The 25841-nt window shown below is 40.4% G+C and overlaps 1 protein-coding gene across 1 annotated transcript in view; it reads left to right on the top strand.

Annotated features, from left to right (window-relative positions):
* The first annotated feature begins 14562 nt into the window (after positions 1-14562).
* Positions 14563-25841, top strand: part of bgnb (biglycan b) — a 32693-nt gene continuing 21414 nt past the window's right edge. Inside the window, exon 1 of the mRNA XM_037541197.1 lies at positions 14563-14760. The gene's annotated coding sequence lies outside the window, so the exon portion shown is untranslated. The remainder of the gene's footprint in view (positions 14761-25841) is intronic.

A 25841-nucleotide genomic window follows, 5' to 3' on the forward strand; every position in this document is an offset into this window, starting at 1 on the left:
TTTGACTATGAGTGACTATTCAGTTTTGTAAGTCATCAATATGAATCTGATTACCTACAGACACAACTGTGCGAAGTTCATTAAAGGCCAGAATAGGCCTCATTCACCAACTGTTCTTAAGAAATTTCTTCTTAAAACCCAGTTTTCATGGAGATTCTGCCAGCAGTGTTTTCTTATTTGTGATTTGTTCTTAGGTAATAGAATAGAACCTACCCACACAGAAGAGCACAAAGGTGTGATCAGTCTTGCAGTTTAAGAACACGTCATGAATCTGACGTAGACTTTTTTTAGGACCTCTCACAAGAACAAATCTAAGATGTTGGAGAATGAGGGCCAATATAACAACAACCAGTGCAACAAAATCCAGCAATGAAGCAATGACATGTCCTGCCTTTATAAAAGTAAGATTTGAAATATGAAATATGAAAGGGTTTGGGGTATGCACCCAAAAGTTGCAAACGGAGGATATATACGTTGCATTGGCTGTTTGACGCCTACCTCATCACTTTGTCGCAGGGGCAATGTGGCTTGTTCGACACTCCATATACTGAGGAGCACATTGCATGTTGGTTTGTTCATTGTTTTGACCGAGTTACTACAGAATATTCAGGGCCTCTTTTGATTGAATCTCCCTGTATATGGAAAGAAAAACTTGTATCTCCAAAATTGTAACTTGAAAAAAAAATACTTTACTTTTAATGTAAGTCAGTGGAACCAGAATTTTTTCCAGTTAATTTTGGGCTGTTTCTGTGAGTCCATTCACCATGAAATTATCTTATGAAAAATGAGGTATTTCAGTGATTCTTATTGTTAAAAATCTTCTTCTTGCTACTCTATACTGAGTGTGTACTGGAAAAGAGAGGACACTATTCCAGTAACTAATATTGTTCTTTCTTTAAGTTTTAACATCAATTTACTCTACTTATGTATGTACTTTCATGTAGGTTTACAGTTAAATTGTTATATGCAGACTACAGACCCCTTACATTACCCCTTCCCCCAAATAAAAGACCAAAGTTACTCTCCTGAATGGGACACTCTGTCTAGTTTTTTGTGCATCAGTGATAATACCGCTGAAGTACATGCTGTGTGTGCACGTGTGTGTTGGGGTGATTATTTGGCTTTGCCCAAAAGGAGATGGTTTTTATAACCCAGTGGCTGCTCCGTTTGCAGAATACAATGCCCACGTTCTTACAGCTCTTCTGTTCCCTGAGCAGTGGGGGAGATGGGGGTAAAGAAATTCTGTAGAAAAGAAATTAGGGCCAGACGTGGAGCTCCAAGCTGGGGACCTCTCCAAGCTCCTCTTCAGCTCACCCAAGCCACAAAAGCCCCAGAGATGTGCCAGCGCTGAACAATCAGTGACATCATAGTGTTCTTAGTTCTCAGTGTTCGCTTTCCTATCATTAACTTATTAGGCCTCACAGTGCAAAATGTTCAAATCGCACAGCAATCGCTATAAACCTTTATTCTTGCTCTGGAGCATGGCTCGAGTCCATCTCCTCTCTGAGAAAACGTTCTAAAACACTTTTGCCAATCACTAATTTTGAGCTTTAGGCGATCTTGGTCATGTTTGTGCCTCCTCCAGTTCTCCACAATGTTTCTCTTGTTTGCTCGTCCCTCTGTCTCTCTCTTTCCGCAGTCGGACAGCAAGTGAAGCCAGCGAGATCCCTGTGAGGACTCTGAGATTTGGTTAATCCCCCGTGTCTCCTCCACAGAGAATATAACTCATCTCTCCTAGACACTCTTCTCTCTTTCCTCTATTCATACTCCTCCTCCCACACGCTGGTTTAATTACCCAGTATGCCTCATCTCCCTGCTGAACACTCTAGACTGCTCTGCTCATAAATGAGCAAACCAATATTTCATGACAGTAAATATGAGATCTGATATATCATAATTTTGTTTTTTGGCGTTCCTGTCAGTCCTAATATTTCAACTTTAGGTTTTATCTTTATATTTTCACCTCCCGCTGTCAAACAGGCCACAACTTTATTCATCTCATTTGTACAGATTATGCCACTGGACACAAAATCATATTTTAATGTTGTTTTAAAGCCATGCTTTCCATATTTTCTCATGTTGCATTAATTTTCTAACTGATGCCTAATGTTGATCTGTCATTGTATCTCTGAGCAGTCGAAAGGCCGCACAAGCTTTTTCAGTGTCCAGGAAGTGTGGACTTAGTTCTTAGCTGGAAATCAATGATGTTGATTGTTTTGCTATTTCAACTCAATGTGTAACATCAGTGTTCCACATAACAGCGCTGACTTCAAATGCATGCTGTCAAGCTGTATTCAGGCAGTTTTTGTCCTGAGGGTTTCTCTCTACCTAATGTTTCCACTATATCTGTCAGCACTGTGGAACACAGCAAAGCTAGAGGCGAAATACCATGTTTTGATTATTTGACAATTATTTGATTCTAAATGAGGCCTCTTGACTGAACATGTTCAGCTCTGAAATCTAACGCCGCCAAGCTTCAAGGTCGTGTCTGTGAGCCAACTTTTCATCCAGCTTTTATAATTAGCAGCTTCATGATAGCAAAATGCAGCTTCTACATGGTATACTATTCAATATGTAGTAACATATTATATAGGTGATACAATATATTGTTAGTCATCTTCTCAACATTGGCCTTCACAATGCTGATAGTGCAGAGGGTTTTCTAAATTTGTCCTGTATGCTGGGAACATCTTGACACACAAGTGTTCCTGTTATGTGCTACAGGATGATTTGTTGAACCAAGGCATTGATGTGAGCCAACAAATACAAAATAGTGCATCATTAAAACAGGCCACATTTTGACATAATGGGATATAGAAGATGCACAAAGTAACAGGAACATCACATGAAATAGTCAATGGCTATTTTTCTGGTGTACCTACCATATGCTGGTTTACAATTACTGACTGTAGCCCACCTTTGGTTGTCGTCTGTTCCATTCAGCCATGCAGCAGTAGATTTGGGTAGTGGACTATTCTCAGCACACCAGGGAAACTCATTTGCTGAATGTTGTTGACATGGTATTGTGTGTGACACTGTTATGAGTGTATGTCGTTATCACTGTTGGGTTAAGAAAAGTTAAGAAAAAATATTAGCAAATAGTGGTCCTGTTCACAGAAAATGAACACTGATGAAGGGCTATAGAATTACTAATACATGTTACGTATCGACAAAGATGATCTACACTCTCAGAAAGGTATGAAACTGTCACCAGGGCAGTACGCCCCTGTCACTGGAGTGGTACCCTCAAGGGGACATCTCAGTACCTTTAGTCAGGGAACATAATTGTTCCACAGTTCATTCAATCCATTGAAAATATATTTTCTAAGTTGTATTGGCTCCACACACCCTGTCTCATCTCCAGGCTTTTTATTTTATTGTTCTGTTTTAAAATATTAGATTATGAAAAAAACTTTTTACCCGGCAAAAGCTTGAACAAGATTGAACAATGTTTAATTACACCCTCAATGCATTTCAGGAGCTTCCAAAATTCCAAAGTTAAAAAAATCATTAAAAGATATAGAGAACATGGGACTGTCTACCATTACTGAGAATTGGAACGGCATCACGTTTTGACAAATTTTGCACATATATTTGCATATTAAAAATTGAGACCTGCATGTTAGGAGCTTCACCAAAAGGGTTTTCATGGCCGAGCAGCTACAAACAAGCCAAATGCACAATGACAAGCGTCAGATGGAGTGCTGGAGCAGTGGAAATCTATTCTGTGGAGTGACAATTCATGCTTCTCTATCTGGCAGTCTGATGAATGAGTCTGGGTTTGGCAAATGCCAGGAGAACATTACCTGCATGACTGCATCGTGACAACTGAAAAGTCTGGTGGAGGAGGGATAATGATATGGGATTGTTTTCCGGGGGTTGGCCTAGACCCTTTACTTCCAGTGAAGGGAAATCTTAATGCTTCAGCGGACCAAGGCATTTTAGACAATGCTATGCTTCCAGCCTTGTAGGAACAGTTTGGGGAAGAACCTTTTCTGTTCCAGCATGACTGCCCAAGTGCACAAAGCAAGGTCCATAAAGTCGTGGCTAAAGTGAAACTGACCCTCACAGAGCCCTGACCTCAACCCCATCTAACACCTTACGAATAAACTAGAACAGAGATTGCGAGCCAAGCCCTCTCGTCCAACATCAGTGTCTGACCCCACAAATGCTCAGCTGGATGAATAGGGAAAAATTCCCACAGACACTCTCCAAAATCTTGTAGAAAGCTTCCCAGAAGGGTAGAAGCTGGTATAGCTGCAAAGGAGGCACCAACTCCATACTAATGCCTATGGATTTAAAAGCTCCTGCAGATGTCCCAATACTTTTGTCCATATGCTGTATATTGTTTAGCTGAATATGGCAAAATTTAGTGCAATGGCAGTGTGCAGCAGTAAAAATGCAATATTTATGCTGCTTATACTGTTGATATTTTACTTACATATTGTTCCATATTGAAGATGTAAACTCTGTCCTTAAGTGTCTGGCCCTAATGAGCACCCAACCTCCATCTTTGCCTTGTGACAGTATGTACAGCAAAGCATCTTTCCCTTTATGCTGAGCATGTAATCACACGTTACTCCTCTAAGTTCCTTAGTGTCCACCCACCTCACCGCATACTGCCTCCACTGTGTGCGTGCGGTTACCTTAATTGCACAGTCATTTTAGAGGGAACATTACTGTCTACGAAACCAGTCATCCATCCCAGCAGTGCTCGTGCTCCTCACACTCTCACTTTGTCTTACAGAAAATATCTGGCTGTGTTTTATTTGGCCTCAGTGTGTTTCAGAAAGTGTCATCTTTAATGTCATGCTTCAGCAGCAGTATCTTCCTCTGTGCCCTTCCCTTACTATTGCTGACCATCATCTAGAAGCCAGTATCTCTGCATGCTCGGGTACCTCAGCAGCGCTCCAGTGCCAGCTTCATTATTTCCCTGCCAGCCTCCTTTACTGTGACTGGCCTCAATTCCTTTGATGAGGGAACTCAGAGGATGTATGACTGTTCGCAATTTGGAAAAGAGGAGATCTACCTTATCCATCATATCCTCACTGGCCTAAAATCAAAATCAATTCCATCTTTTATTCTCTCTTCACTGTCCCACCTCGGGCTGTTTTCACATGCGGCATGGGTTTGGAAAGCAAGGAATGGCTTTGACGCACGCTCTTAGACATGCAAGGGGTCAACAGCCGCTGACAGATGAGTGGCTTTCAGTCTCTAGCCACTGTTTCAAGTTTCAAGATACAAAAAAAGAAAAAAAATATATTAAATATACACAAAATATAGACAAATTATAAAATTATACACAAAATATAGACACAATATACACAAGACAAAGAGACAATATACATTTAAAGTGACTTGAGTAAGTCTGTGCTATTGTTCTTTAAAATGGCTTAAATGGTTTAAAATGGTTAAGGTGTTAAGGTGGCTTAGTGTTACTGGCATTCACTTTCACCTTAACTAGCTGCACAGTTATTTTTGTTGATCATTATTCTGATGTTGATTTGATGATTTGCATTACTAATATTACAGAAGTGAGCTTTTGTGGATATTTGCTTATGAATGAATGCATACACATTTTTGTCAATATAATGCAGCACAGTCATTAATAATACCAGCAACAGTCCAACTGGCCAAACTAGGGGTGTCAAACTCAACTGCTAAAAGCATCAGATTGAAAAATTATATAAAAGCATGGGCCAGAGAATTGACCCAAACTGGCAAATGCCATTCAAAATATAAGCACTTACAGTGGTAGATTTGTGGTAGGCCTTAAATATTATATGAATACTTTAACTATTCATAGAAAATTATAGAATTTTGGGGCCTAGATAGGAGTTTGTATATATTATCAAATAGTATTTTGTATATATGTTGTGCTTAGGAAACGCAGAGGGAAAGCCTAGAGGGTGGAGATGTGAAATGAGAGCTTATAGGCTTAGAGCCAAAATTCTCCTTATGTGCAGCGTAGCTGTGGCCAATCACAGCTGCCTAATAAAGCACAATGACTTCTGCATTAGCGGTGTCTTCTTTAATAGCAGTAAATGCTATAATTTCATGCAGCTTTGGTATGTATTTCTATAACTTTATCATTAGGTGAGCTTGGGGTAGTCTACACATGAAACACATCACCTAGAAAAACCTAGATGTTGTACAAAGCCCTAAAAGCAAACACACATACTCACTGGTTTGACACTGTTTTGCTGAAGCAAACAGGCACATCCCTGAAAAATGTGTTATCTGGATGGCAGTATATGTTGCTTCAAAATGTATATATACCCCCCAACATTAATGATGCCTTTACAGATTGCAAGTTACCTATCCCATTAGCACTAACACACCCCCACACAATGACAAATGCTGGAATTTTAACTTTGCATTGGTAACAATCAGCATAGCCCTATTCGTCCTTGGCCTGGAAAACACATTGTCCATTATTTCCCAAAACATTTTGAAAGGTGGATTTATCAAAACACAGCACATTTCCACTTTGCATCACTCCATCTTGGATGAGGTTTAGCCCAGAAAAGTCTGCATGTTGTTCATTTATGGTTTCCACTTTGAATATTAGAGTCTTAACTTGCATTGGTAGATGCAACAACAAACTATGCTTACTGTAATGCTGGGGAGCGATGATATGAAGCGGACGCACATGCTAAGAGAAGCGAGATTTATTAGGGACAAATCCAGGTTCAGGGTCTGAACAGTCCAGGGTAACAGAACCAGCACAGAGAGAACGACGGACAGACATGACAAAACAGGAACACAGTCTAAACACAAAAACAGAGACTAGGAAAAATAACAGAGGCCAGAAGTAACAACACCAAACAATACAATACAAAGACCAGCAAACGAACAGGGGAAAACACAGGGCTTAAATGCAGGAACAGGTTAACAAGCCACAGGTGGTTAACAAGAGGGTTAAGAAGACACAGGTGAGAACAGTTAAGGGCAGTGTCTGGAAACAAGGGGGCAGAACAGGGAAGAATCAAAACAAGGAAGCACATGGACAAGACCAAAAGGTAAACAAAAGTGCATGGAAGACTGGGAGGGGCTAATCGTGACAGTTACTGACTTAAGTTTTTCTGAAATACTGCTGAGCCCCTGTGGTGATATTCATTAAAAGATGCAAGTCGGCTATTAATGCAGTGCCATATGAGGGACTGAAAGGTTATGGGCATTCATTATTGGTTTTTCGGTCTCACCCTATTCGCACAGAGATTTTACCAGATTCTTTGAATCTTTTATTAATGTTATAGACTGTAGATGGTAAAACCGCTGAATTCCTTCCACTGCTTTCTGTTTTTATTTGCATTTCACCTACTGTCCCAATTTTTTGGAATTGGGGTTATATTATTTCAATATCAATATCATCTACCAATATGCCAGATTGACAAAACTGTTTTGTTTTTCCTTCATCTCAAAAAGAGCAATACTCTTAACATCTATTGCCTGTTCTCTGTCTGCTCTTGCCCGGCGACAGCAGCTTCCTGTGTTTGTTATTGGAGGAGGTTAGGAGGGGGGCAGAGGCCAATATCCCCCACAATGTCCCAAGCACACATGTACCAGAACAACACACACCCCAAAGGGCATTCCACAGTCACTGAGAGGGAAAGAGGGATGTTGTGAGATCACTGAGGTACTGAGCGAGCGCTAAAATGAAAGAGTTATGCTGCAATTGTGTTCAGTACACAGCTACACAACCATGAGAATAAAATCTAAACACAAGCACTCTAATATAACAAAATCAGACAGGATCCTATACAAACATGCAGTCAGGTTCACTAAAAGAGAGCAGGAGAACAACTACAACAAACTACAAAATCAGCATAAAGATGGCCTGGAGTAAAGAGGATTAGCTGATTGAATTCCAGTCCCATGTCTTATCAGTGTGAGGCAGCATGTTCATGATTTCAGTACAATTCTTAATACCTGCTGTTACAAATAAACAGAGGCCTCAAAGAACCTTAAGACAAGGCAGAGAGAACTTTTAAACTGAAGTAGTGCTGCAGCAGCAGGAGTGCACAACTTGTTTAACTCAACTTCATTGATGTTCCACTCATATATGTGGGCTGGAGGTTAGGGAGCCAGCCTTGTGACAAGAAGGTTGGCGGTTTGATCCCCTTGGCTGACAATACGTGACTGAAGTGCCCTTGAGCAAGGCACCTAATCCCCGACTGCTCCCTAGGCACTGTGGATAGAGCTGCCCACCCCTCCGGGTAAGTGTGCTCACTGCCCTCTAGTGTGTGTGTTCATTAGTGTGTATGTGGTGTTTCACTGCACAGATGGGTTAAATGCAGAGGTCTAATTCTTCTGTGTGCAGACACGTTTGGCTAATGGTTTAAAGTTTTAAAGTATATGAGCTAAAGGGGCAGACCTGGCACCAGAACTAAATCATGAGTGAGGCTTTCAACAACCATGGCAGGTCACCATACGTCAGTCCATCTAGGAAATTCTACAAATTTATATTCCCTTAACGTACCAAACATGTGGCGAGCATTAGCGGGACACACAAAGTTTAGTTTCACTTTGTTTTCTGCCGCTCGGCACTGTAGAAGTGTGGACAGTGTAGTAGGTTTAGGTGGCTTTGATTGATATTGGTTGGTGGTGCACTGTGCCTCTAAATGACACCTGATGCCTGGCCCACAGCGCAACAGTGTTGTCACACTGTTAATATTTTAAAAGTTTTAATATTGTATACTAATGTTAAAATCTTATCCTCTGCTCATTTTGCTCTTCTGTTGTCGTTTGCTAGACTTTTTTTTAAATTTTGGGTCATTTCTGTTGGTCCATTCATCATGAAATTTACACACAATATATGGGATGAAGGGTACTTTCAAATTATGTGAAAAACTGAAAAATGGAAATACAAGGTTTTGTTCCAGCAGCAACGATATAGTACAAAATGCTAAACTCAACACCTCCCATCTAATAGTACCTGAAGCCAAAATATAATCTGCGCACATCCTCATCCTCACACAACACGAGAAGTTATAAACAGTAAGCCAGAGTAGACAAAGGGATTAACCTCCACTGTACAGACTGGGTTTGACAGATCAGCCAAGGAAGATGCAACACAGTTAATAGTACCAAGTACCAACCAACCCCTACTCTATGAAGCTCTTCACGTTTTCAGGCTGTTTCACATTATATTAACCAGTACAGAATAAAATATCATATATCTATATCTCTGTACCTGGCTTGATATCTGTATTTGGCAGGTAAACGATTGTACGTTTTCACTTCGTGAAACCGATCAGTGAAACTTCACAGGCCTCCAGATGCTGTGGATAAGTGGGTGCTGGCAGTGATACCTAAAAGAAAGCTGAAGTCAATAACAGCATACGCTGCCAAGGGCAAATAAGAAACAGGCTGGAGGAACACATCAGCACTCTAAGCTGTGTAGTGCTTCATTCGCTACACTGGATTACAAATTAATCAAATACACATGATCATAAATCCTTGAGATCGTGTTACTGGTGATTAGAAATGGTCCATTCTAATGTGTTAAAAAGCATGTGTATGTGTGGATGTATATACAGCACCGTGCAAAAGTCAGAGGCTACCCTTCATTTATTTTATGTCCAGTCAGGTTGGTGAAAGTGTGAGGTCTGAGCTCTGAGGTGGTCATTACATTGTTCTGAGAACACCAGCAACTTCTTTGTTTGATTTGCAAAAATAAGTTTCCTTTTCTCAGTAACGGCTTCTTGACAGCTACACATCCTTTAAGCACTGAGTTGTCTTCTCACAGTTGAAGGATGGACAGAAACAGATGTGGATGTTTTCAGATCTGAAGCAGCTTGACTTTCTCCTCTCTGTCAAAGATGAAAGCTTTAAGTACTGTTTATCTCATGGTGACAGTTTTGGTGTCTACCAGGTTTTGCTTTGTCATTAGGAGCTTTAAATCCTGTTTTTTTCCACGTACGTACTTTTGATCTTCCTCTTACTTATCACTGTTGTCAGAAGAAAACCTCATATCTCCAAAATTACAACTTTACAGGAAAAGGAAAAAACCTACATTACTTTTAATGTAAGTCAATGGAACCAGAGTTTTTTATAAGTCTTTTGGGCTGTTTTTTTTTGGTCCATTCTTCATAAAATTTACACACAATTTGAAAGGTAACATGCATTTTCAAATTATGTCAAAAACTGAAAAATGCTCAAAATGGAGATAAGAGGCTTTCTTCTGACATCAGCGAAATGACAGTGGATTTATGCTGTTATGTTATCATTATCTTATATATAATCTACAGAAACATCTTTGAAAAATTAATAGCTGGTACTTTACCCCATAAATGTCATGGGCATGTGGGCATTCGAGGGCTGGAGGTTAGGGAACCAGCCTTGTGACTGGAAGGTTGCTGGTTTGATCCCCTCAACTGAGAGTACGTGACTGAAGTACCCCTGAGCAAGGGACTTAACCCGCTTGCACCCGGGCACCATGGATAGGGCTGCCCACTACTCCAGGCAAGTGTGCTCACTGCCCCCTAGTGTGTGTGTTCACTACTGTGAATGTATGTGGTGTTTCACTGCACAGATGGGTTAAATGCGGAGGTCTAATTCCTCTGTGTGCAAACACAGTTGGCTAATGGTTCTGAATTCAGTTCAAATGTCCAGGGCCCACCAGCAGGCCCAAAGTTTTATTACACACTTCTATACCTTAAGAATAGCTCAGCCAGTTTGCATTGAAGTCCCTGTAATTACTAAATAATATGTAATAAGTAAGATTTTAAGAGGTTAATTAGCACTTTGACTGGAAATTAAATAAATTAAAGGTGGTTTTTATCTTTTGCACAGCATTGTTTCCTATCTATGGGTGCTTTTAGCCAACTACTACAGTCAACAAGAACCCAATTAAATGATAATATGAATGACAATAACATTAACAGAACACTGTATTTGATTTCGACCGCTGGATAGGCTCCAGCACCCCCATGACCTTGAGGGAGAAGCGGCTTAGAAAATGTGTGTGTGTGTGTGTGTGTGTGTGTGTGTGTGTGTGTGTGTGTGTGTGTGAGTGTGTGTGTGTGTGTGTGTATTTGATTTCAATCTTGCAAAAAAAATTGAAGGGTCCTTCCATCATGCATCTGGTTTGTTTTGTGCTGTGGTGGAAAACATCCCGGCTGTTACACCCAAGCTGAAAACTGTGAGCAGAGCAAAACAGCCTTGTGGGAACCAGAACCACAACACTCACCGTGCTGTCAGAGCAGCAGGTAGTGCATCTCTCTAGAACCACCCTAGAGAGTACGAGCAAGGGCCACAGTTTCCAAGGTTAGAACCATACTTATGAGACCACAGCTATGAGCCACTCTGCAGTGTGCAACATGGACCCTAAACACACGTTTTCTTGCGGTTCCTCTGTCCCGTGCATGCCACATCTCAGCAGCTCGCTCACCACAAAAGGCACCACTGAGGAAATATGCCGCATTTTTCTTCATAAGTGGCACCCAAGGGAGCCAGATTTGTCCTGACAGCTGTCACTTTTGGGAAGCTTTCAAGCTCTGCAGTTAACACGAAAGTAATTCGATTTTGATTAACTGACTAATTACATGCATTAATCACAGGTTTCTCCTGCAGTGCTGTTAGACGTGAGGGGCACCATGGGGCACACTGATTTAGAGATGCCACAAAATAACATCAAGATATTAAAGCACCGTTCTCACACATTAAAGCCCAATCCCATTTTTTTCTTTTTACCCCTACCCCTTGTTTTTGAACATCACCCTAACCCCTTGGAACTGAGTTACAAAGAGTAGTGTTTGAAATCTTGTCTGACAAAATGGGATCCTTAAATAAATAAATAAATAAACATTGCTTCATTAACAGATACTAGAGGTGCTCTGTAGGCGACCCGGCCCGACTTCAGTGATAGCAGAGAAGGGAAAGGTTCAGTAACCTCACTGCTGGGCTTTAGCTACATTTAGGGTAACATATGCAAGAGGAGGTACAAGACAATCCAAAGCTAATTCATTGGTGATATGAAGCTGAAGTCAGCTATTCTTGTTCGAATTTTTCCCATTCCACCTTAAATGGTGCAGCAGTCACATTCTTCATGCGTCAGTACTGCTGGACCATTTAAGGTGGAACAGGAAAGTTAGCTAGCTAGCTACCGAGACATTAGCATACTTTTTTAATGCTTGTTTTGAAGAAAACGACCATAATACATTGAAACAACATTAAACTAAGATAATACGGTGGTTATCATAGTTTTTTAACTGATAATGTACTTAAATTGGTGTGTTACTTTGGTCGCTTGTGCAGCCATCTTGCCGGTTTGCCGGAGTGTGCCTCTGAAAAACCTCCATTTGGAGGGCCGTGTAGTCCTAACACTTCACCCTACCCCTCTATCTCAACGAAAATCGGGACACCCTACACCCTACCTTGGGGCAGTCGTGGGCTGGAGGTTAGGGATCTGGCCCTGTGACCAGAAGGTTGCGGTTCGATCCCCAGGGCTGACAGTCCATGACTGAGGTGTCCTTGAGCAACTGCTCCCCGGGCGCCGTGGATAGGGCTGCCCACCGCTCCGGGCAAGTGTGCTCACTGCCCCCTAGTGTGTGTGTTCACTAGTGTGTATGTGGTGTTTCACTTCATGGATGGGTTAAATGCGGAGGTGGAATTTCCCCGGTTGTGGGATCAAAAAAGTATCACTTATCACTTATCACTTAAACGTGAACTCTCCAAACAGAGGGCTAAGGGCCAAGTGGTAGGAGCTAGGGGTGAAATGGGACTGGGCCTAATTCAAACCATTTCACCATTATAAGACAAGCCTTGGATCAGAAGAACCTTTTCATTAGAGGTTCTACCTGGTAAAGTTTGCTGACCTGCATAGATCACCAAGGATTCACAGCCTAGACATGCTCATGTTCAGAGTCGTGAAGATCCTTCAAATTTACTTTTACTATGATGTGATTCAAACTTGTTTGCTCCAGTACCCGCTCAGTCTTCAGCGTGTGGAATGCCTCACAGAGTATTAGCATTGCTGTGCTGGCGAGGTTCTACACAAAGTAATCCAACAGAAAAATCTCTAAGCGGGTTCAGGAGTGACAACTGGTTCTTATGTTTAAATAGGTGCACATGCCACGCACCCACGATTCCTGTTTTTGAGAGTGTTAGATTAAAGCATTGTTCTCTCTCTCTGTGGACCTTCTCCTGGTTTACGACGAGGAAACGAACAGTATCCGGGAGGCGCACAGCCTGTAACCAGATCATATAAATCTGTTCAAACCAGCTGGGAACATTTCATTGCTTTGTTTAGTTTTAATAATCTGTCTCTTAAAAAAAGCACTTTGACTAGAAAAACTAAGGCAACCATCTTTCTGACTCCCTCTCAGATGAAGTGCAGGGCACGCTAACTGTGCACAAGAGCCTGCATGAGAGCCATTATTTAGCCACTAAAAAAAAGTAAGGTCGCAAATATTTCTTTCATTTATTAATAGATTAGATGTACCTAATTCACTTTATCAGCTCCACTTACTATATAGGTGCACTTTGTAGTTCTACCATTACAGACTGTAGTCCATCTCTGATACTTTTACCCTGTTCTTTGGTGGTCAGGACCCCCACAGGACCACCACAGAGAAGGTGTTATTTGGGCAGTGGATCAGTCTCAGCACTGCGATGACACTGACAATATGGTGGCATGTTAGTGTGTGTTGTGCTGGTATGAGTGGATCAGACACATGTTTTTGAACTTCCTGTGACCGCTGATTAAGGACTAGAGGATGACCAACACAAGCTGATGAGCTACCATCTCTGACTTTGCATCTGCGAGGTAGAGCAGCAAGGTAGGAGGGTCTATCACAGTGGACAGTGAGTGGCCACAGTGTTTAAAAACTCTGATCTACTCATACCAGCACAACACACACTAATACGCCACCACCACGTCAGTGTTACTGCAATGCTGAGAATGATCACCGACCAAATAACACCTGCTCTATGAGGGTCCATCCTGACCACTGAAGAACAGGGTAAAAGTGGGCTAACAAAGTATAACAAAGAAACAGATGGACTACAGTCTGTAATGGTAAAAGCCGTGCAAGAACTTTCTGTAATTTAGGTTTTTGGGGGTGTTTAGTGCTTCAGATCCGGTTCCTGCACCCCACAAAATGTTTCTTCAAGGGTTCTTCAGTAAGGACAAAAGCTCAAAGTACCATTTGAATGCTGAAATAGTTCTTCCTTATGATGAAAAACATGCTGTATTGTTCTTTAAGGAAACTTTTTAAATGGTTCTATAGCCCCCAGAAGAGTTCCTCGACTGTTGCCAGCCACAGAGCCTTCTTTGGCACAATAATCCTCTTTGTTGAGATTGTTCCACTCAACATTTCTGACTCAGTAAGCTTCTCCAGAACAGCCACATCAAACCACTTTTAATGGCTTTTTATCATAACTATTCACTGTGGGATGAAAAGAAGGGATTTCCATTGAAACTGGTGGCAGAAAACAAACGAATATGAATGACTTATAAACGCTTATGAGCAGTCGTATGGAGAGTCATTCCCTGGTGGTGTGTTCAGCATCCTCAGTGAGAGGCTGGCTCAAGTTTTGGGCTGGACCCCCCTGCTCCTCCGCTATTTCCTCAGAGTGGTGCGCGCGCTCTCGGTACTCTGCAACTCCGCCGGACACACAGACTGCATGACCTGAGAAAGCTGAGAGACCCTCTGTAACTGCGACGATACAAAGACATGAACGCATAGAGTCTTTACGCGGAGAGAGGAACTATTTCAGACGCCAAGCCAAAACACTGGGACCCCGCCGTTTAAGGTAAGTTAAGATGTCAGCTGCGGTTTTTCAGAGATATATTCAAAAGTTCTATCTGGCACGTCTTAAGTTCTTCTAAGTCATATATCGCATTATTTAGGAGACTGGCCTGCTTATCTTCTTGAACCGAGGCCAACAGTTGCTCTAGTTGTTCAGTGTTCAATTAAATATCTTGATTAACTTTTATTGACAGGAGTTTTATTGATGGACTGCTATGAAATAACGATGGGAAACCAATGGGGGAGGTAAACATTTACCTTCCAAAGTAAGCGCTAGTGATGAACTTCACCTTGCATGCGGTATTTGTTTCTTCTCTTCTCTTCCCTTTACGCTCTTATCGCGGTCCTCCATGTGAGACGCGCCGACATGAAGCGCGGTAGCTGTTGTGATTGTGTGGTAATTCTCATCAGGACCTTTAGATGGCGCTGCAGCGCACCCGAAACACTCAGCGCGCTCAGGTGCGACGGTATGCGTGAGTTCAGTTCTCTGGCCTGGAAAGGAGAAAGACGAGTTATTAGACGAGGAATTACGAGGGAAAACGAGCAGACAGATTCATAACTGGGTGTTAAAAGACGGCTCTTCAGAAATCTACATGACAAATACCCAGTCTGAGATTCTGTAGTGATATTTGTGGTGATATTAATTATAATGGAGTGCATTATAATATAAATGTTAAGAATTAAGCTTAAGTTTTTACTGCCTTTTTGAGTGAAATGTAAATGCTTTTCATATTAAACAGGATGTATCTGCACATACATATTCATATGTATGCACAGAATATATATATATATATGTGTGTGTGTGCGTATACATCTCTACACATATAGGTGTGTGTGTGTGTAGACATGTATACACACACACACACATTTATACATATATATATATATATATGCGTGTGTGTGTCTATATATATATATATATATATATATATAAATTATAAATACACACATATATTTATTTATTGGTATATGTGTACATGCACTCCCTTTTGACCTGCACAACCTTATTGAAAAGGGTTCTAGATCTCAAGCTTGTAATAGAAGAACCCTTTTGGCAGTTTAATTGAGTCACTTCCACTGAGACATGGTATTGAAGGGAAAATAGTGTTGCAATATTCCTTGATTTCCAGTGGAGCCGTTAACAATAAACAGAGGGAGGAGTGAAAGGGAGAACAAGAGTGTTGTGGCTGAACGTTGGAGACTACACACTACACTCTTGGCTTTAGGATGAAGTATTGGAAAGCCTCAGACTGTGGGGATGATCACAAGGTGCAGGCAACTGTGGTTAGACACAAGAACATGAGCAGATATGGATGTGTATCTGGTTAGACTGTCAGAAAGTTGTAGCTACTTTTTTACTCAGGTGAAATATTAAAAGAATTCCCAAAAACTATGTTTGAGGTTATGGTTCTGTAAGGACAGGGGAAATAATTATATGGATTATTTGCATCGGTATCCATTCCATTTTCTCAATACTAGTTATTTTTCCTCTTTCCAACCCTTTTTCTCAGTCCCAAATGGCTCCACTGTACATGAAATAATTCATTAGTGAGCCATTTGGGTACAAAATTCATTATTTCATGACCTACAACAGAGGGTGGGAACTTTAGTCCTGTAGGTCCTGCACAGATTTTTCAGTTTAAACAAACCTGGTTGAACTCATGAGTTAATTCCCATGTTTAGCTGGGGTGATCAAACAGGGAAACCAGCAAACTGTGGACTATAGGGACTATCAAGCCATATGAGATTCAGCCTTTGAGTGCTGTTTTTGAATAAAATGCTGGAAATGAGGACATCATTTTCAAATTATACTGTATAACATAGAACTCCAGTGACAGCCAGCTGACCACAACACTAAACAGTTTTCCTGTGATTCCTGGACTCATTGGCTTGGTTTTCTTCTTGCCAGGCCTGGATTTGGTTCTGTGCTCTGTTGATTAGGCCTGCCTTGGCCTGGTTTCATGCCAGGCACCACATCCAAGTAGAGTGGTAGCAGACACTTTGCCAGGAAGAGGCTTTTTTAGGGACACAAGTCACCAAATTACAGTCGAGACAGTAGTTAAATCCAGCCGAATGCTTGGAACACAGAACCGCCCAATGGTTAGCCAGGGAGCAGAGGAAGAGTGAGAACAAGAGCAGTGGGGGCACAGTGCTGGAGGAATTAGAGCAGCGCATAGATGAGTTATTCTCATATACACCAATAACAATATTGCTATTTACTTAAGTAACACATATAAGGGGAAATTGAAAGCAATAATGCTATAGTAATAATATTAGACTAGAGTGGAAGAGCATGGTGTTTTGATCCTATTTGACCCTGGATGTCAGCACTTGTATGGGTTAAGGGCACGGGATAAGGCACATCATGCAAAATCTTGGCCTTACCAAGCAAATGCACTATTGTTGCAGAATGAGGTCATTTCAGTTCATTGCCTTTCAAAGTGAAAAGCCAATAACTTCACACTTTCCTCCTCCCAACTTTGGTATTTCAGCGGCCAAAGTTGTGCCATTATCTTAATTGAATGTTGCTGCTTTTTTCATCACCATAAGATGCTCAGATTCCTTCCTGGCTGTATCTAACACTTCCACTAGTGTTTTTCAGTCCATAAACAAAAATGTATGTTTTTGTTTGTGGGGTGGTTCAGAGAAATTATGTTGTTTTAATGTCAGTTTCTAAGAAGGCTAACAAATCCTCTGGTGAGAAATGGGACAAAACTTTGAGTTTAGTGCTACAGCAGTGGTAATGTTGCATAGCTGTTTTCCATATTAAAAACTACATATTTCATACAGACACAAACATAAACAGACACATGAGCATGGAAACTTCCCTCTGGCTGGTTTTTAGCTCACAATTTTTTTATTGCGGTAATCAAATATGCCAACGTGCCTTCATTCACTCACTATGACACATTCAAATATTGTCTAGATGAATGACAAATCATTTTGGAGAGCTGAGTATATTTTAATTAAAGATTTGACATTTAGCATTTCTTCAGACTAGGTGGAGACAGGCTGATATACCACAATAAATGTTTTTATGAGCAATTTGGTGCATGTCAGAGCCTCAAACAGGCTTGAAGGTCAAAGACTGTTCTTTTTTCATTAAGTGAACAAACTGAGGCTACAGTCTTTTGAAGGCATTCTGGAGCGGCCTTGTTAACTAAGGTGGCTTTGTCATTAGTCCACAGGTGTCTAATTCTGTATGGAAGTTGAGGGAGAGTGAGCTACATCATAGCATGCTTTGCTAAGTTTCATTTAACTGTTAATTACTGACAGTTTCTGGGTTTTTGATGCCTTAGACTTACAAATATTACTCCATTGCTAATTGAAACTACCGCTACCTAACAGCTAATGCTAGCTAAAAACTTTACTATATTACCAAGTCATTATTGCTAGCAAGACATTTTCACCTTTTTTGCTGACCTTTCTGTTGACTTCAAGATACTGAAATGATCTGAATTGATGCTAAATGACATGCAGTGCTTGTCTAAAAGTATCCAGACACTTCTAATTAGTGAATTCAGCTACTTTTGATGCACCCACTGCTGACACAGATGTATAATTCCATGCATAGAGCACATATAATCTCCACAAAAGGCACTGTGTTGCACAACCATAATTAGAATTGGCTCTATCACCAGGATATCATGAATAAGATCCCTGGCGATGCCACAGCCATCCGTGACTGGGAGTCCAAGAAAGCTTTTTGGCCTCACTTTTTCTGGTTGAATTAGTGTCAGTAAGCATTAGCCATTGCAGCCTCCTGTTGCAGAATTGGCTGTTAGCATCTTGAGCTGTGATGGACAGTGTTAGCTGCAGTTTTAAAAAGATGCAGTGGCTGGCTGCTTCTGTCTCGGAAGAAGCATGTGCTAGCTTTTACCCATCCAGCTTGGTAGCATCTTGTAGCATGTGGGAACTAGCAGCAGCTAAACTGGGGAGAAAAAAAAAAAACTTTGCCACTAGAATGTGACACTTTGGAGCCAAAGGTCACCGTGTCCAATGCCAAGCAGGGGTATAAAGCTCTCCAGCATTGGGCTATGGAGCAGTGGAGCTGCATTCTCTGGAATGATAGAGCATGTGTGATCCAGAACTAATCACCCACCATGAGATCTTGTCACTGAATGCAATCAGACCCTTATTTGCGTCTAGTGCAAGGCCGTTGCAGTAGAGTTTCGGCTATTACTGCAGCAAAAGGGTGACCAACTCCCTGTTAATACCCTTTATTTTAGAAGAGAAGGTGTCTACAAACTTTTGGACACAGTGTAAGATCCTGTCTTTGTCTTCATGTGCAATATGACGGGCAGTGCATGCATGTGGGCAGTGTGTGTATGTGTTATTAGTTCATTTTTATTTTCATGTTCAGCATTTAAGTCTGCAATGTCCATCTTTTGCATCTATGTCCCTCTCTCTCCGTCGCTCACTCTCTCTCTCACACTCTGTCCTCCCTCCCTTCTGTTTTCATTTCTTCTTTCCTTGTCCCTTTCACACACTACCGCGCCTCTAAGACTAACAAAGTTCCCCGGTGATAGATGGGGTGAGGGTGACAGAAATAGCAGCCTGCAGCCCCTGTCGAAGGGGAATGTGGTGTATGTAATTACCAGGAGTCAGCAGAAGCTACTCTTTTGTCTAACTCTGGCCATTCTGTGGGCTAGACCTAACCGTGTGTTTGACAGGCGTGCTTTCATGTTTACAGCATTTCTGCGAGTGCACAGTGGCCCTGAGAAGTGGTAATCGGATGTATCAGTCTGTCGGCCCATATATTTGGCTCTAACTGTGGGATTAGGCTTCCTCTTCTCCTAATACCGTTTCTTTTTTGTCTCTCATTCCTTTTGTTCTTGTGTCAATAGAATCGACTTAGCAGTGGTTTACAGCTTTACAGCCAGATGTTTCTGTTATCAATTACAGCACACAATGAGATCTATCCTGCGCCCCCCGACCCCCCCCCCCCTTGTATTGTGCTGTCACATTAGCCTGCTAATCGGGCCCTTAGTGGAAGTTAGTCTGCACTTTAAAACCTTCACAGCCTGCTCTGTGTATTGTTGAGCAGCAGCTGATTAAAAAAAAGGTTCTTAAGAGAAAGTGCTGTGCACAGCAATATTCAGATCTCATAAAAATGGCACATATACTTATGCATATTATGGTGCTATGGCCTTCTTAATGTACTTCATAGGCATTTGCACGGTGAGCAGGATGCAGAGACGTCTGGTAGTCGAGTCTCAGTCCTCTTGCATTCCTCCTGCCAAGCCAAACTGGGCCATTTTTAGAGAGCACAGTGTAATTTAGCTGCTATTTTGTACAATGCGGCGCACTGTATAGCGATTGTTTTTTTTCTATTCAACAGTAAGAAAAATGCTGCCAATTTCTGGTATGTTTACTTCTTAAACAAAGGATGGACACAGCATTTAGAGCTGCTGATCTATAGGGCTGACATGTCTCTATGAATAATAGTCCAGGTTGTAATGTAAACCCACTGAGATATACTGTTGTGAAGTAGATACTTTAGTGAAGCTTTAAAACTCTTTTTTCTTTGGTGGGTCAAACGGGGGATGCTGATGTACTACATACCATTTTAAATCTAAAAGACCAAAGGCCATATTCTGTGGCGCCTTGCATGAGTGGTCAAGCTGTGTTTATTGTCCCTGCAGCAGAAAGAATGTTAGATATGTGGAGATGATTTAGACGTAGATAAGGGGAGCTATTAAATGGGCCATCATGGAAAACCAAACTTTTTAAAATAAGAGTTGATGTGGCATGTAAACATTTTTAAAGTATTCAAAGGTCCCGCCCCTCCCCGGTCTATACAGCATGCTTTGAATTTGAATTGTTTTTGTGATGTCACAAAAAAACAACGCATTCATGTGCATCTACTTTTCAGTCTACAGCAGTTAAGATCAACATTGAACTTAGACAGAGCTGCTTTTTGTGAGAGGCCAGACGTGCTGGACAGCCATTTAGAACATCAGTCATTTACATATATTTAGTCTTGAAGGCGCAGGAACAAAAACAGCCTCGTTAATTCTAGCAGATAAAGAGAGGTTGGAAAATGGTCATGCAAAAATGAATTATGGCCATTTTTGGTCATTTTTATACCTGAGAGGGTAAAATCATTCAGTATATGGATGTGAATCCGAATAAATTGTGATATTTGGGAAATCATAATTGTTCATGATTGGATAGACGGTTAACCGCAAACAACAAAAAGGGGAAAAATGATATGATACCCGATATATCATTGGCTGCTGATTAGATCCTCTCGTCTTCTACACAAAGTCTTTTCTCCTCAGTGGATGATGTGAGAACATGTTAGTTTGTCGGAGAAATATAGCTGTTCCGTACGGAGCCCCGCTGGTGACATCCTGTATAAATAAAAATAAGGTGTGGCCACGCTTTATTAATGCATGGGAACAAGATCCTAATGTGTGGCCACGACTTAGTAAGGCATGGGAATGAGATGATTAAGTTGTGGCCATGACTTAGTAAGGCGTGGGAACAAGATCAGGGCTTAATAAGGCGTGGCCGTAACTGCCTACCTTGTTGTACACGTTCTTCATAACACAGTATATAGAACGTAGTGAATACCAAACATTGATTTCAGTATTCAAATGCTGGTATAGGGTTAACTGAGTAACTGAGTACACACACATTCCGAATTCCGTACTAGACATTGAAGCAGTGAGACAGGGTGGGTTGGTATGTCTGAAGAGTCAAAGATTCGACTGGCAGACATTAAACGGGCCAAATCATAAATCTGTTTTATTTCATTCTTCTCAATGAAGTGGATTCCCTCTATTACATAATTACATTTGGGTGGGTTTACATGCACATTAAAGAAGGTGGTTCTTTAACGGTTCTTTAGTAAGGAAAATGATTTAAAAAGAAAGGTTTTAAATAGAACCATGGACACTCAAAGAACGCTTTCCATGATTGAAATATTCTTTGTTTCATGAAAGGGTTTTTGAGATTGATGGAAAATGTGCTGCATATGGGTCTATATAGAACCTTTTTGAAAAGGAAAACTCATGATGTCAAGCCTGTAACAAGCAGAAGAACCCTCTTGGTGCTATATAGAACCCTGTGTTCTCCATAAATCTAAAGAACCCTTTTACAATGCAAAGACCCCTTTAATCATGCAGAGGGTTCTTTAAATGTCCATGGTTCTATATAGAATCATTTTCTTTATTAAAGAACCTTTGAAGAAGCATCATTTTTAAGAGTGTACCAACAAGGACACACAGTGTCACTAAGGTGACGCACTACTCCTATGAAGCAGCAAAAGCTATTTGACTGCTAATAGCGCTCCCTTGTGGAGAATTTCCAGTCTGCCAAACATGAGTGGGATAGTGAATGATTTACAAGCCTTTAAGGTGAGGTTACTTGTGTCTAAAATGTCATGATTCATATTTTTTTGTTTTACATTATTCCTTGGAAGCTGTCTTTGTTACAGTGCCTTGAAAGACTGGTATAGGTAAATGACCTCTGTTTTGATTGGCTCCCCTGTATACAGGCTGAAACATCCTGTATAACATTAACTCACACTGCTGTAGTCTAAATGGGTGAATCTTTGTAAGCGTGTTGGTTGTTGTGGTCACATAAACCACATTTACATTTCAACTATGAGTACGTTTCCACCTATGAATGCATGGGCTGGGAAGTGAACGGTGTGTTTTGAAACTTTAACAATGTCCACATACCACACTAAACAAACTAACAAAACAAGAAAACAGAAAATTAAGCTTTCAATACTATTGCCTCTTTAATATCATCACATATGGTAAGATCTCTATCACTCTCTCAGTCCCGTCTGAAGTAGCCTGTTGATCAGGCCTTGTTCTTTAAAACTCCACAGTGGTTTTCTGTATACTATATATTGTTGAGCAGTGGCTGATTAAAATGTTCAGAAAGTGCTGGGCACAATAATATTCCAAACTATAAAAATGGCGCATATACTTATCTATATTATAGTGCTATGGTGTCCATAATTTAATTTGTAGGCTGTTGCATGGTGAGCTGGATGCAGACTTCTCTGTAATTGTGCCTTTCTATTTTTCTTTCATTTAACTGTTACTTATGCAGATAAATGTAGAGGGATGTACAAATACACTTTCATAGAACTACATTTAGGCCCAGAGGTCTTTTTGACTGACATCTTCTATTAAGAGTACATTCATCAGTCCCAGTGCTTCCTCTGTTTGCCTTTCACCTTGATATGCCAAGATTTAACACGAAACGTCTGGCCAAGCTGTTGTGATAATGCATCTGGCCTTAGAGAACAAAAGAGCATTGATTTTGATACTAAACATGTACAGATTCTGTTTAAAAGAGAGTAACTCAGAGAGAGATGGAGTTGGATAAATGTATTATGTGTCAGATGAGATGGTATGAGGCAAAGATAAAGAGAGACATAGAGACATTGTTCACAGATTAAAGGTATTGTTGATTAAAGAAATAGTTTGGCAAAAAAATCTCTTTTCAACAGTTTTCCATTTACCCCAGATGTGGTAGATCAGCAACGACATGGGTGGTGTCTAAATTAGGCTTCTTTAGTTTAGTGAGGCCAACATTGCTAACAGACACTGGAAGTTCACATACACCCAATTTTTGGGTGACTATGAACTACAAAAATAAACTTCACCATGTAGCTGAAATGATAAGGAATGGATGCTGCAGATCCAGTTCACAGATCTTGTTGCTTCTTTTTAATTATGTGTATAAATCTTTCATTTGTCTGCCCCAGCATTCAGCTACCCTAAACCACACTGACAAGTCTGTGCAAACTTAATGACGACCTCGATGATGTTTCAGTGAGTTGAGAGAAATTCTGTGGATGTATTCACAAAAAAGATTTGGGTGTCTATTGAGTGTTTGTTAGCAATGTTAGCCTTGAAGCTCCAGTGCGAGAAAGAAGCAAAACATCTCCTACATTTGGCTGACGCTCTTATCCAGAGCGACTTACAATTTGATCATTTTACACAGGTAGGCCAAGGTGGTGTTAGGAATCTTGCCCAAGGACTCTTATTGGTTTAGTGTAGGGTGTTTTACCCAGGTGGGGATTGAACCCCAGTCTACAGCATAGAAGACAGAGGTGTTGACCACTACACTATCCAACCACATCTCTTTACACAGCACTTAAATGGGCATTGAATTATAAGCTGCACTTATTTTATTGTACTGCACTCTGTATTGTAGTTTATTGCATTGTATCTTATTGTTATTGTATTGCATTGAATGGCACAGAGTTCTGCGTTCAACTCTGTTTCTTTTTCTCTTGGTGTCTGCAGTGACATATTTGTTTCTAGCAGTATCTGAGCTCAGGACTGTCTTTTTCTCTAAGCTATTGGTAACTAGCAAAGATACTTTCTCTAGATTGACAAAGCACTTCTTGTAAGTCGCTCTGGATAAGAGCGTCTGCTAAATGCTGTAAATGTAAATGTAAAACTTGGACACCAAGGTGTGTCACGGCTGATCAGCTACAACAAGGGCAAATAGAAATTTTTCGTTAAATCATTCCTCTAAGCACCAACACAAACTGTTTTTAGCATTTTTTTTCACTCAGGCTAATGAAAGCTTTTAGTTTTATTAGGTCGGGGATCATCTGTCCCGTCAGAGGCGGCAAAGAACATGAGGGTGTTTTTGCCAAACTTAGTGAGTTTTTAGATGCTCTAAAGCTGCACCCATAAACAAAGGCAGGATGGAAGTTGTTGTAGTCCTAAAGTCTTGAATGATAACCAGTGGACCAATGCATGTTCAATGGTCTGGTTCATCCTGGCGAGATGTAATAGGCCTCTCTGCAGAAAAGATCCATTTCATAGCTTGGCCTTTTTCATTGTGCCTGAATGAAGTTTGTGCCACAGAGAGGGCAAAAAAGTGCTGATCTGTGCGATTCTTTGTTCAGGAATACACACACAGTTGACAGCTATAGTAGTGCTAAAACTATTTTGGGCTGATTAACTTACCAATCTCTTGTAAACCTTGAAAAGCTTGACAACTCTGAAATAACTAATATTCTTCATATTTGTTGGAAACCCTTCTGTTAAGATGAAAAAACAAGTGTGTTACCAAAAAACAGAACCATTTACACCTCAAAGCCAATTACAGTCCTATGATTAATTATACTTAATTATTGAAAATAGAGAACTAAAAATTGGTTGGGCCTGAATTTTTAGGGTTAATTTTACTGGAATATTATGAGCATTTTATAACCAATTTTTTTCTACACGGCAGAAAGTTTGGGAGAGTACAGCTTATATTTATGCGATTAGCCCAGTTTTTTTAACTGGGACCAGTGACATTGAATAAGAGGCCACAACTGTTTTTCATTTGAGAGTTTTTTTTTTTATGGTGTCCTTTTGTGTTGTTTGTCACATCTGATCAAGGCCTTGCATGTAGGCCAAAACATCATGTTTTTAACCAGATTAAGTTGCCCTTTTGCATTGGATAGAGTGAGTTTTGTGCATTTTTACCTGAACTTCAGAAGCACCTCACCTTTGATAGCACCTTTTTTCTTCAACTTGTTACAACTGAGGTTAATTTCAGTCTTCTTTAGTTATTTAACTGGTAGACAACAGTAGATGATAATAACAGGGATTTTGCCAAGAGTCAAATAGTCAAAATAGTCTATACACAATATATTTTACAAGAAATTTCACATAAGCCTCAACAACTTATAATATATAAACATAATTGATATAATGTTTTTTTAATCATTTTTTAATGTTAAAGATTAAATTTTTATTGTTTTCACAGTAACTGTTATGTACAGGAGAGTAGCATATTATTCCATCTCAACAAACAAACAGGCACAGTTAATGATCGCACATCTAGGAGAATAGGCATAAATTACTTTCAGAGTTTTTAAAAAAATAATAATTATAACAATAAGAAATTTATTCAGAAGTATTGAGAAGTGTTACAAAGCCACCAGGCAAAAGAACGTAAATACTCTACAGCCTTGTTCCACATTTCACAGTATAATATACATTTTGGGTTAAAAGAATAGGACATGCATTCCAGTATCATTTTAGCTAATACTTTACTGAGTGTACATACAGAGGTGTCACCTAAAATCATTAGTCTTGAAGAGGTATA

This window comes from Pygocentrus nattereri, chromosome 9 (genome assembly GCF_015220715.1).
Source record: "Pygocentrus nattereri isolate fPygNat1 chromosome 9, fPygNat1.pri, whole genome shotgun sequence".
NCBI lineage: Eukaryota > Metazoa > Chordata > Actinopteri > Characiformes > Serrasalmidae > Pygocentrus > Pygocentrus nattereri.